The 14,105-nt window shown below is 42.2% G+C and overlaps 1 protein-coding gene across 5 annotated transcripts in view; it reads right to left on the bottom strand.

Moving 5' to 3' along the window:
- Kiaa0355 (KIAA0355 ortholog) overlaps positions 1-14,105 on the bottom strand; it is a 77,087-nt gene that overhangs the window by 56,081 nt on the left and 6,901 nt on the right. Inside the window, exon 1 of one of the 5 annotated variants that reach the window (XM_029479265.1) lies at positions 13,474-13,598. The exons of 3 other annotated variants lie outside the window; for them this stretch is intronic. The gene's annotated coding sequence lies outside the window, so the exon portion shown is untranslated. Of the gene's footprint in view, positions 1-13,077; positions 13,432-13,473; positions 13,599-14,105 lie in introns of those variants that run through there. One more of the 5 variants, XM_029479264.1, reaches the window with a different exon arrangement.

A 14,105-nucleotide genomic window follows, 5' to 3' on the forward strand; every position in this document is an offset into this window, starting at 1 on the left:
AAAAAAAAAAAAAAAAAAAAAAAAAGACTAAGATGAAAAAGAAGATCAGTTCTCCTAAAATAAACTTTACTTTACAGACAAGGTCTTATTATGTACCCCAGGCTGACTTTGAACTCAACAGCTGAGGATTATCTTAAACTTCTGATCCTCTGGCATCCACCTCTCGAGTACTGATTTCAGAGACTGCATTATAACCCTATGACANTAGGCCTAGTTTTATGTGGTCTTGAGGCTTGAACCCAGAACTTCAAGCATGATAGGCAAACACTCCTCCCTAGCCAAGAAGTAGGCATTTTAGATCCTACAAAAAGACCTGTAAAAGTCAGGCTTGTGCTCTTGTAAAGTCTAGAACTTAGGTGGCTGAGGCAGAAGATCCTGAGTACAAGTAAGGCCTCAGCTACAAATAGTGAGTTTGGGGCTAGTGTGAGCTACACAGAAAGACACTGACTCAAATGAGATAGAAATAAATAAATACATAAATGAAAAAAGCAAGAGAAGAGGAAAAACACCTGAACATTTTCTAAATGGTATCCTATGCGACACTTGAGAACCAGGAAATAAGAACTATGATTACATGATGAAAGACAGGAAGAACTGAAACAGAAGTAAGGTACAAACACATACACATTTGTGTTCAGTGTGGTGTGAGTGCTGTATGTATGTCCTGCTCCATCACTCACTGCCATATTCCTCTGGTACAAGGTCTCACTAAACCTGGAGCTAGGCTGGCAGCCAACAAGCCTCAAATCTTCCTGTGTCTGCCTTCAAAGTGCTGGGGTTATGGGCACACATGCATCCACACTCGGCTTCTTACATATATTTTGGGATTTGAACTCAGGTCCCTATGCTTGCACAGGAAGTGAGCCTGCCCACTGAGCCATCTCTCTACATGTAATATACATACATTCTTTTTTTTTTAAAGATTTATTTATTATATGTAAGTACACTGTAGCTATCTTCAGACACTCCAGAAGAGGGAGTCAGATCTCGTTATGGATGGTTGTGAGCCACCATGTGGTTGCTGGGATTTGAACTCCAGACCTTCGGAAGAACAGTCGGGTGCTCTTACCAACTGAGCCATCTCACCAGCCCTATACATACATTCTTAAAAAGTGTTGAGACTTAAAAAAAAAAAAGAATAAATCTAAAACCAATGAAAATACTTTGTGTAAGGTACACAGAAAAGCAAAGGCAAGAATACAAGCCACATTTCTTTCAACATATAATGTGTTTTAGTCTTACCTGTATAGAAAGATGTAACTCTTCACTGAACCTGGAGCTCACTGACTCAGCCAGACTAGCAAGCCCTTGAGGTCTCCTGTCTCTGTCTCTGTCCCCCAGCAATCAGATTCTAGGTGCACAGTGCCTTGCCTGGGTTTTATGTGGGTGCTGGAGATCCAAATTCAAGTCCTCACATTTACACAGCAAGTACTTTATCCACTAAGCTATCTCCCCAGCTCTGTAATTTAAAAATATTCAATGTTTTAATTCCTAAAATATAAGAGACAAATGGCTCAATTATGCCATGTTTTCTTTGTCTTGTTTCTTTTTTTCCCCAAGACAGGGTCTCACTGTAAGTGACTTAAGGCTGGCTTCATATTTATAGTGACCCTCCTGCCGAAGCCTCCTAAATGCTGCAATTAAAAGAATGTGCCACCATGCCAGCTGTTTGTTGTTTGTTTTTGAGACAGGTTCTCATAATATAGACCAGACTGACCTAGAACTCACTATGTAGCCCAGGCTGGTCTCAAACTCATGGTCCTAATCCTCCCAAGCGCTAGGATTGTGATGTGTGAACTACCACAAACAGCTTTAGCTTTAGTTACCTCATGTTTGACCTTTCTAGTGTTACATGTTGATAATATAAAATTAAATAAAAATCCTTTCATCCACTTGAATTGAAAATGTAAGTCTTAAACTACGCATGATGGCACTTGCTTTTAATCGAAGCACTCAAGAGGCAGAAGCAGGTGGATCTCTGAGTTCAAGGCCAGCTTGGTCTATGAATCGAAGTAGACCTATCTCGAAAAACCAAAAAGGAAAAATGAAAAAAGAGGGAGGGGGTGGAATCATTCTGATTGATCTTTTCCTTTGCCAAAAATATTTCCTAGCTCTCCTTAAAAGAAAGAATTCCCAATCCAGTTGCAATGTATGCTCCTAATACCATTTCCCACCAAAATGAGTCAGAACTTATAAGAATGGCTGATTCTAGGATCAGAGATGGCTCAGTTGACAGAAGTATTTGCCTTGCAAGTATGAGGACCTGAGTTCATTTCATAGAGGTCGTGTAAAAGTCCTGGGCATAGTACCTCAAGCATGTAACAGAAGAATCCTTAGTTAGGGCTTGCTGGTCCAGCAATTGTAGACTAACTGGTGAGCTCCAGCCCAAAGGCACACACATCCACCAACATTCACAAAGGCACACTCACTCTGGCCCTCCCTCTCGAAAATTAAAAAAAAAAAAAAGAGAGAGTGAGAGATGCCTACAACTCAACAACAAAATTCAGTATTCCAATGAGAAAAGCACTCATGGTGGCGCATGCCTTTGATCCCAGCACTTGGGAGGCAGAGGCAGGCAGATTTCTGAGTTGGAGGCCAGCCTGATCTACAAATTGAGTTCTAGGACAGCCAGGGCTACACAGAGAAACCCTGTCTCGAAAAACCAAAAAAAAAAAAAAAAAAAAGAAAAGAAAAGAAAAAAGAAAAAGAGAGAAAAGCACTCACATATCCTTATTGACATAGAGCAATCAGTTATACATATTTATCCCACTCAATGTGACACTTCCACTGCACACATACAATGTGTACCTGATGAATCTAATCCTTCCCTCCATATTCCTCTTCCAAATATTCTGGGTACAACGACTCAGTGAGTAAACGCACTGACTGCTGTGCAAGCCTGATGACCTGAGTGTGGTTCCCAGAAACCACATGGCAGATTACAACTACCCACAACTCCAGTTTCAGGGGATTGGACACCCTCTTCTGGCCTCTGCAGCCACCAGGCATATGTAGTACAAAAACATACATGTAGGGAAAACATTCATATATTTAAAAAAAAATTTTAAGTGGAAAGCACTTAAAATACACATGAAGTGTTTCTATCAAACCCTAATTAAACCTATCTCTATAGCAAAGATAAGCATGAAAGAAAAACTGCAAACTACGTCTTTTCTGTGGCCTTTTCAACTAACTTTCTTTCCTTCCTTTCTTCCTTTCTTTTTTTCCCCAAGATAGGGTTTCTCTATGTAGCCCTGGCTGTTCTAGAACTCACTCCATAGACCAGGCTGGCCTTGAACTCAGAGATCTACCTGTCTCTGCCTCCCAGGTGCCGAGGTTAAAGGTAAGAGCCAACACTGCCTGGCTCAACCTTATTTTTCATTAATGACCACTAACCTTACAGCTTGGCTAAGTTATTCTAATAGTCTCAGAACAATTATACCATCTCTGTCCTTAGTTTCATTTTTTTATTCTTTTCTATCAACTTTTTAAAAAAAATCTCTTTTCTGTATGTAATTTTCTTAGAATTTACATATACTCATGTCCATTGACATATACCATACAGTAAAATCAAACTCCACACATGACCCATTCACTGCTGGCCACTCACCAGCCTCATTAACCTGCACCTTCATTCTGCACTCTCTAGCCATGTGCCCAGTTCTTTCAGAGCACATAGTGCTTTGTACAGTTGGAGCCTCTTCTAGGAAGCTATTACCCCTCCTAGCCTCCTATTCTCATCCCGTTCCCCTACCCTAGTAATTCCTGAAATGAGTGTCACTCCTTCTCCCGTCAACTAGAAACAAGGGTCACCTCAATCACAATGAGATCTTTTTTAAAATCTTTTTTTTTTTTAGATTTATTTATTTATTATATGTAAGTACACTGTAGCTGTCTTCAGACACTCCAGAAGAGGGAGTCAGATCTCGTTACGGATGGTTGTGAACCACCATGTGGTTTCTGGGATTTGAACTCCGGACCTTCGGAAGAGCAGTCGGGTGCTCTTACCCACTGAGCCATCTCACCAGCCCCCGAGATCTTTTCTTACTGACACCTTCCAATTAACAGGCCATCTCACTTGCTTCATACACCTCAGCAGCTGGCACAGAAGGACAGCATGCTTTGTGACCGCCAGGTCCACACAGTCAACAAGTTTGCTGGCAGACTATCTGGAAACCTGACATCAGTGAGTTACTGATTATTTACATTGTGTTAGTTTTGTAAATGCAAGAAACCGATGCTTATGTCAAGTTACCTCTACCTGAAACGTGCCAGGTCTGAAGACTTGGCACAGGATGTGTACATGTGACTTTAAGATGGGTGATGCACTCTGGGGATGCAACTCAGTGGAAACACTTGCCTGGTTGTCCAAGGCCCTAGGATCTGTCACCACCACCACCACCAGCCACTAATGTGGAGAAGGCAGATATTATGGTTTTCATTTCCAAAGTCAAGGCCAGATTTCAGGATCATTAGGAACCCCCACAGACAAGCTCTGGCTTAATGTGGCTAGAAAACTCTGGTGTTTCTCTAAGAGGCCTGTTCTCTACCATACAAATCTGTTTATGGAATCTTTTTATAAACAAACATGTATGCACACTTATACTTTCCTCCCTTGTTTCTATAATCAGATATATATATATATTCCTGTTTCTTTACAGTTCCCAAAGTGATGCTCAAACATAAATGAACTCTCCAGAATTGTGCATAAAGCATATATTAAAGGATGCTTAGAATCATTCACTATGAGGAAAACACAAATCAAAACCACAAGACACCACTTCATAACCACTAGCCTGGCAATAATGAATAGCAAATGTTGTGAAGGACATAAAGAGACTGCAATCTTCATACATTGCTCACAGGTAAGGAAAATGGTGCAGATACTTAGAAAACCAGCGGACACTTCCCTAAATGATTAAATATAGAACTGCCAAGCCACTTTACTCCTATGAACATACCAAGAGAAATGAAAAGCATGATTACACCAAGAACAGCACATACATGTTCCAAGTATTAGTTCTAACAACCAAAAACTGCAACGTGAACCATCTTATCAACTGACAAATGGCATAATCAAACAGTAAAAAATTATTCAGCCTAAAACAAAATGGAAAGGGAACAGAAGAGATGGCTTAGTAGTTAATGCTCACTGCACTTGCAAACAACCCAAGTTTGATTCCTAGCACGCACACAGTGGCTCACAAACATCGGCAGCTCCAGACCTGATATGTGACACCCTCTCCTGACCTCTTTAGGCACAGGTATGCGCATAATACACATATATACATGCAGGCAAAACATCAACAAAAAAAATCTTTTTAAAAAGACAGATGCTTTTTAATCCCAGTACTCAGGAGATGGAGGTAAACAGATCTCTGAGAGTTCAAAACCAGTTAGGTCTACATAGTGAGTTCCAGGACAGCCAGGGCTATGTACATAGACCCTGACTCAAAGAAAAACAAACAAAAAATAAAATAAAACAAAAACAAAACAGATACAACAGAGAATGACAGTAATAGCAGAGCTGGGGATGAAGAGACAGGAGGATCCTTGGGATTTTCTGGCCAAATACTCTGGCTGAATCAGTAGGCTCCAGGTTCAAGTAAAAGATTCTGTCTTAAAAATATGGAAAAGTAGTTGAGAAAGATACCCAACATTAGACACACACACATATGCACGCATGCATGAACGCATGCACAAAGTTTGTCATCACAAACTGCCCACCATAGGCAATTTACTGAACAATAGGTGGGTGTCTTAGTCAGGGTTTCTATTCCTGCACAAACATCATGACAAGAAACAAGTTGGGGAGGAAAGGGTTTATTCAGCTTACATTTCCACATTGCTGTTCATCACTGAAAGAAGTCAGAACTGGAACTCAAGCAGGTCAGGGAGCAGGATGTTCTTTACTGGCTTGCTTCCCCTGGCTTGCTCAGCCTGCTCTCTTATAGAACCAAGACTACCAGCCCAGAGATGGTCCCACCCAGAAGGGGCCTTTCCCCCTTGATCACTAATTGAGAAAATGCCTTACAGCTGGATCTCATGGAGGCATCTTCCCAACTGAAGCTCCTTTCTCTGTGATAACTCCAGCCTGTGTCAAGTTGACACAAAACCAGCCGGTACAGTGGGTAAGTATGTAATGCTCAAGGGAAGGATGAAAAGATAAAATCTTTTCAGAAATGGTGTCTTGTGTAGTCTAGACTGGCTATGGACTCATGATCTTCCTCTCCCAGCCTCCCAGGTACTGGGAATATAGGTATGTTCTGCCATAACTGGTTTCAAAACTACTCTAGAATTAGTATAGTTAATGGCTGCATGACCTGTAAATAGCCTTGAAACCACTGAATTATAAATGATTAGTGAACTACATAGCATGTGATCTGTATTTCAATAAAGTTATAAATACTAAAATAATGAGGCAATAGAGCACTGGTTCTTAACCTTCCTAATGCAGTTCCTCTTTAATAGTCTTTAATACAATTCCTCATGTGTGGTAACCCCAACAATAAAACTATTTTGTTGCTACTTCATATCTGTTATTTTGCTATTGTTGTGAACAGTAATGTACATATCTGATATGCAGAATATCTGATACGCAACCCCAAAGGGGTCGCCATCCACAGGTTAAGAACTGCTGTCAGACAATTCCTTCTTCTAAAAGAGGGAAAATAACTTGTAAGCACACCGCAATGTTCTCTACTGTCCTCCCACCCCAACCCCAGGAGCAAAACCCAAACATTTCCCCTGGCTAAAACAGAGACACTGCAGGAAATTCCTTAGGCAGATTAGTTAAGTCATTGTCTATGGAAGTTCAAAGCCCAACCACTTCCATGCTGTTAGTTCTGACTGACACAAACCATATTTAGAAATGAGCTCCAGAAAAATGCTTTGAAAACTTTTACTCTCAACAATCATAAATTTAAAATATCCATCTAGGCAAGAGGAGAAACCTTAAAAGATCCAGTCCTTAGTCTATCCCTCCTTAATACCAGTTTCTTTTGGCTCCTCTTATCTGTGACCACATCTAAAAGTGAAGCTCTCTGGTAGACATGTCCTCCTAACTTTCCTCCTACTTCCAGCCATCTGCACCTCAGAGCCTGTGGAGCACTCTTGCTGTTTCTGACATCACCAACCATATCCTCCTTGGGAAGATTGTGCACCACTGCCCTTCCCAGGCATCCATGCCTCCTTCCTCATCCTAATACCACCTACTTCTCTCACGACCCATCTTCCCTGTCACAACCAGTCTACATGTTCCCTCCCAACATCTGGAAGGCTCTTTGGCTTCTTGGGATGTCTCAGAAGTAGTTTTGATAAAGACTGAGTTAAGGTTCACATTGTGTTCTGTCAGACTTTGTTTCTACATTAGCATTACTGCCCTAAAACACAGTTTACCATCTCCCCTGTATGTCCCTGCTATCTCCAAGGCACAAGATCACTAACTTCATTCAGAACATTCAAGAATTAAGGGCTGAGGCCATACCTCAGTAGGTAAAGTGCTTGCCATGAAAGCAAAGACCAGGTTTGATTTCCCAATATCATGTGAAAAGGCTGGGTATAGAGAAAATACATGCTTGCAATCCCAGTGCTGGGGAAGGAGAGACAATCAAGTTCCTGGGGCTCACTGGCCATGAGAACCAAGACCCAGAGAGAGACTCTGGCTCAAAAACCAAAACAGACCCCGGGGTAAATGACTCTTGAAGAGAAATATCCAAGGTTAACTTCTGGTCCCCACACATATATACACATGCACATGAGCACCTGCACATCCCCATTCATATTCACCCATTCATGTACACACATGAAGATATGCAAAAATCACTTGGGAGATAGTAGTAGAAGAATGATGAATTCTAGGGCAACCTGGGCTGTACAGCAAGGTCAAAGAGGAAACTGGAAGGAAGAAAGAGAGGAAGGAAGGTCAGAGAGGAGGGAAGACCTCATGAGCTCTATCACAATCCAAGGCACATCCACCACGAGAAAGCCTTCTGTGAGCATCAGAAACAGGATGTTAGTGCTCAGGCTCCATTGCACCCATGAAAGCAAACAGAAAAGGCTGTGTGCTTTCATAGTGGCATGCCTTTAATGCCACTAGCCCAGAGGCAGAGGCAGGATGATCTCTTTGTGTTTGAAGCCAGTCTGGTCTACATATAGAGTTAAAGGCCACCCAAAGCTATACTGTAAGGTTCAGTCTCAAAAAATAAACAAAATAAAAATAAAAAATAAACAAAATAAACAAAAGGCTACAGAACTAAGCATTGTACTTTACTCCATCTTATAAGATTAGTAACTCAGTATCCAATCCTTTAACATAGTTCTCACCATGGCTGACCTACCTCAAGGCATTAGGAAAAGTGATTTTCTTTCCTAGCCCCCCATACTCATCTAGGTTGTCACAACTGAGGAAATGGCAGTAGCATATAGCGGATAGAAGCCAGAGACTCTGCTAAATATCCTCTAAAATACACAGCAACTCTCAGAGCAGGGATCTTCCACCCCAATATGCCAACAGTGCTAGCACTGAGAAAACCTGATCACAAATGCTTTAAGTACTTTCAAGTTACCTAATATATTATGAAATTATTTCTTGGCTGCATGTGGTAATACATAATATCTGTTTTCTCAATACTTAGAAAGCTAAGGCAAGGAGATCATGAGAATTCAAGAGTAGTCTGAGCTATAAAGCACAGTCTTGTCTCAAAATAAGACAAATAAAGTTACTTTTTCTGGCCAAGCAGTGGTGATGCACACCTTTAGATCTCAGCATTCAGCTGGGCAGTGCACACCTTTAATCCCAGCACTTGAGAGGCAGAGGCAGGTGGATTTCTGGGTTTGAGGCCAGCCTGATCTACAAAATGAGTTCCAGGACAGCCAGGGCTACACAGAGAAACCCTGTCTTGAAAAAAACATAAATAAATAAATAAATAAATAAATAAATAAATAAATCTCAGCATTCAGGAGGCAGAGGCAGGTGGATCTCTGAGCTCAGTTGAAGGCCAGCCTGGCCAACGGAGTTCTAGGACATCAGAGCTATACAAAGAAACTGTCTCAAATGAATAAACTAATAAATAAGCAAATAAACAAAATTTTAAAAATCTTACTTTTTCTGGAAATATGTTACAATCTTCTCCTATGAATTAAGGCACAAGTTCCCAAGACACCGAGAAGTATTATTAAAGAGATGATAAATAAATGCAACCTTAGTGGCTTAGAAATCGATTCAAGAAGGAGAGTCGCAGAGACTAAAGCTCTGGACCGACCAGGGTTCTTCAGTCTACTTCCTACCTGCCTGCAAGGCCACTTCAAAAACCCATAATCACATTCCCAGATTTGTGCTTGTGTGCACTTGTGTAGGCCAGAGGTCAACTGCTCTCCACTCTGTCTTTTGAGGCAGTTGTTCACTGAGCCCTGTACTCACTAAGCTAGCTAGACTGGTGAGCGGGTGAGTACAGGGTCTATATGCTCCCTGCCCACAGAGGCTTTCACACAGGTGCCAGTGATCCTAACTCCGGACTTCATGCTTGTGCTCTGAGTACTTTACTCACTAAGCCACCTTCCCTATCCCATTCTCATCCCTTCTACTGACCCTTGTTTGCATGCCAGGACACCCAGACATGCTGTTCAGGCTGAATAAAGCCTCACCTCAGAGTTTTGAGTAGCAGTCTTCCCCAACCCCCAGGCCTGAGGAGGTCATGACATCATCTCAACCCTATCACAAAATGTCCCTGTGTCTCCCAGAGGAAGAAGGCACAAAGGTGGAAAGTGTGGCATGCCTCAGAACCTAAGGCCTCATCATCTGCCACCTCAAATCAGTGCTCAACAGGAGCCAGTCAGGAGCTCATTTCCTGCACAAGGCCAGTAAAAAATAGGAAGTGGGGGAAGAAGTTCACAAAGCAGAAACAAAAGTAATCTGAGCCCAGCTTCCTGAACACAAATCACTGAGCAAAGAGGAAAGGCAGGCAGGGAGAGCCAAGGCTAGAGGAAAGGAAATGACTCCTCTGTGTCCACCAAGCCCATAGCATTTTCTGTTCACAAGAGGCTGTCTTAACAGAAAAACTGAACAAAGCCAGACCCAACTATTACATGGAAATGAATGCTAAAGCATGTTAATTCAAAAACTAACACACAGACTGCTAAAATGTGAATCTTATCAGCACTCATGCAGTCCATGGAAAGTCTAGGGAGGTCACGATTAAGTTACTGTTTTTCTAACCAAGACATGACAGAAGGGCTGGAGAAATGGCTCAGCAATTAAAAGCACTTGATGCTCTTCTAGAGGACCAGAGTTCTGTTCCCAGCATCCATGTGAGGCAGCTTCACAGCCTCCCGTAATTCTAGGGGATTCCATACCTTAGAGCACCCACACACAGGTGGCACACATACACTCATAAATAAAACTAATTATTTTAAAAGTAGCAGCAGCAGCAGCATTAATAACAGTGGCAGAAGCTGAGGCCATAGCTTGATGGTAGCGCACTTGCCCAGCACATGTGAGGTCTCAGGTTCCATCCCCACCACCATCAAGTAGGTAGATGATAAAGCTTCACCCGCCTAGAAAATCGGCATAGTCACCCAGACATGAACAAAAGCAGCTATCAGCCTATAGTAGAAGGGGACACAGGGTGTGGACTGCCTCTGAGTTGACATTTACCCTATAAGGCTTTACCACAAAATATGGCATTCCTCCACAAAACCAAAGCAAGTTATCATTAGTGGTCCTAAGGCATTTTATATCTAGTGATCTACAAACAACTAATCATTTTATTTAAGAAGAAAAACTGTTCTAACCACAAAGTCAACACGGTTGAGATTTACTCTAAAATAACAGGGCTTCAGAGGGAAAAAAATATGTCAAATGTGTTAAACGGTCATTTTTAGGGACAGGCTTAATTCTGTTTAAATTGAGGGTTAATGCAGCTGAAGAAATGGATGAATGGTTAAGAGTGACTGGTCATGATCCTCCTTCCTTCACTCTATCCCCCAAGTGCTAACTAAGATCCAGGCTTGTGCTGTCACAGTAGGGAGTTTAGGAGACTTTTGAGTTCAGTTAATTTCCTATTGTACCACATAGAACTTACAGAACTGACTTACTCACATTTACTAGTTTGTTGTAAAGGGTATCACCAACAACACAGATGAAGAGCAGAGAGCACAGAGCAGAGCACTTCGGAAGGGGCACAAAGCATTCAAAAGCCCTTTCCAGGTGTGACAACCTCTAGAAACCTCTTAAAGCTCTGATCCCTAGCCCTTGGCATATATGGAGGCCTCATGACTCAGGCAGAACATGAAACCCCAGCCACTAATGACCAGTTCACTCAGTCCCTCTCTATCCTACAGGCCTGAGTGAAACTCTAAGTCCTAAGTCACTTAAGTTTTTCCAGGAGACCAGCACCCAGCCTGAAGCTCTCCAGGGGCTGCCAGCCCAGTGATCTCATTAGTATATAAAAACATATTAGTTCAGAGATTCCCCAAATTTCAAAGGTTGTATGCCAATATGGAAGAAAATCAAATAGGTATTTCACAACTATCACATCTAAACATCTCTCAAGTCTGGCATGGGGTACACACATGTAACCCAGCACTCAGAAAACTTAGGCCAGAGCACAGAGTTCTAGGTCAACCTGAGCACAGGATGACACTGTCTGAAAAGGAAAAAATAGTCTGAAAATTTGCAAAACAAGTTGAACTGGTACAAACTTATTATTGTATCCTTTAGAGAACTATTTAAGAGGCTGGAGAGATGGCTCAGTGACTAAGAACACTGGCTGCTCTTCCAGAGGGTGTGGGTTCCATTCCAGTACTCACAAGATAGCTCACAACCATCTATAACTCTAGTTCCAGGAGATCCAGCACCCTCTCTGTTTTGTTTTGGTTTGGTTTGATTTGGTTTTTTAAACATGGCTACTCTGTGCGGCCTTGGCTTTCCTAGAACTAAACTCTGTAGTCCAGGCTGCCCTTGAACTCAGAGATCCACTTGCTTCTGCCTCCTGAGTACTGGTATTAAAGGTGTGCACCACCACTCAGCTTCCAACACCTTCTCTGACCTCCACAGGTACCAGGCACACACACAGTATACATACATACATACATACATACAGGCAAAACACTAATATACCTAAAATAAAAATCTTTTAAAAAGAAAATTATTCAAGAAAACTTAAAATCCTACACTGCTACTTAGTAGTATATGTCAAAAAAACCTTAAAAATTACTCTTCTTACTATAAAGTATTATGTACATTTAGACACTTTCAAAAATTTAATTTGTGACCAGACCGGGTATCATAAGTCTCTAAGACCAGCACTTACAGAGGAAGATCAACTTAGGCTTGGCACAATTTAATCTGAGCACTCTGTGAGTTTGAGGCCAGTTTGGTCTACATATTGTGTTCTAGGACAGACAGGGCTACATAGAGACCCTGTCTCAAAGGGGATAGGGGGAGAGAGAGAGAGACAGAAAGAGAAAATTTAAGAGCAACCTAGGCTACCCAGTGAGGCTCTAGTTTCACAAACAAACAAACAAACAAACAGAACATTTAAGGCACCCAGGAACAATTTCAGTAATGGATAATTATGGTATATCTCTCCTCCTAGTTGGGCACACTAACTCTAAGTTTATATCCCCTGCAAGCCCTATCATCTGTTAAGAAGACCAGCAAGTCAGAAACAAAGTTAGGAACCTGTTTTTCCCCATAAACATTTCAGCAGGTCATACAATCAGAAATTCAGGAGAGAGGGAGAGGGAGGGAGAGAGAGAGAGAACGAGAGAGAGCCTGCCTGCTTATCTATCTGTCTGTATATGATGGGTATCGAACCCAGGGCTCTGCCCATGCTAAGCAAACATTCCTGCACTGAGCTACACCCCAAGGCCCGAAATATAGAAATTCTATGACATCTCCTCACATGGGCTCTCCCTAGGCAGGAAAGGCTTATGCTAGCTTCCTACTCTGCTACTCTCCCAAACCATGAGCCTTCACATACTCAATTACTGAGGTCCAAATGTATGCACAGCCCTTCTCCAGACATCAGGGATACAGAAGTACTGCCTAGTTTAATGGGCTAGAAAGGCCCTTACCTGCTGCTAGGTGAAAGATGTTCCAATACAAAAAACCTTCATGGAAGGCAGGTCCTGCCAAAATGCAGTGGCTATTGCTATGGCTTGGGCAGTCCTATTCATCCAGACGTGAATTTCTGCTCTCGGTAATTATCAGCAAAGTGAAAGGCACTTAGTGACTCTATGACCTTAAACAAGTCAGCTGAAAACTTGTGTGTCAGTTTCCTTAGTAGAATGGAGTGGCTAAACTCTACAGAGCACGGGACTTGGCACATCTCCAGACTCAGGAAATGGAAACAGCCACTCTTCAAGAAGCCTTGGATTAGCTTAGGTATCTCTGGCAACTCCTCATTCTGGTCCACTAGATCAATCCACTCCAATCCCACATTACAGTTAAGTTATAGAAATAGAACCTACCTTCCTGCAGTTGTGGCTCCAATTCCCAAAAATCCAGTCAACGAACTAAATGTGCCACCTGGTGTGTCCAGAAGAAAAGGAGTCATGGCTCTTTCCCTTTTCTCAGTCCATCACTGCCCTCCTACTTCAGCCTCAAGCTAAAAGGAAGTAGTGGACACAGCTGAGGAAGGGGCCCTATTACCTTTCACAAAGCACAGAACAAAGTTACTTAAGCACAGCATCCTCCCCTCCCTGAAGACTCAGGGGCAGGGGCAGCACAAGTCCTTGGAAGCTGAGAGGGCTCAACTTCACCTCTCCTTGCCTAAGGCTCCCAAGGCTGGGAGCCAGGAGCTAGGTTTTTTCCTGCCTCTGGGAGCAGGGTGATGGGGTAGGGAAGATTTCTTTAACCATAACTGAATCTCATTAGTATCTAACTCCCAAGTCATTGTTAGTATGAAAATGTGATTGTTTTCCTGGTAGTATCTAGCTCTAATTCTACATTCAAACCTTCCCATTGCTGGCAGAGCTCTGTAAGTTCCAGGTTAGCCTGATCTAAACAGCAAGGTTCAGACCTGCCAGAGCTCCACAGTGAGCCCCTGCCGAGAGAGAGAGAGAGAGAGAGAGAGAGAGAGAGAGAGAGAGAGAGAGAGAGA

The sequence above is a fragment of the Mus caroli genome, chromosome 7 (genome assembly GCF_900094665.2).
Source record: "Mus caroli chromosome 7, CAROLI_EIJ_v1.1, whole genome shotgun sequence".
Taxonomy (NCBI): domain Eukaryota; kingdom Metazoa; phylum Chordata; class Mammalia; order Rodentia; family Muridae; genus Mus; species Mus caroli.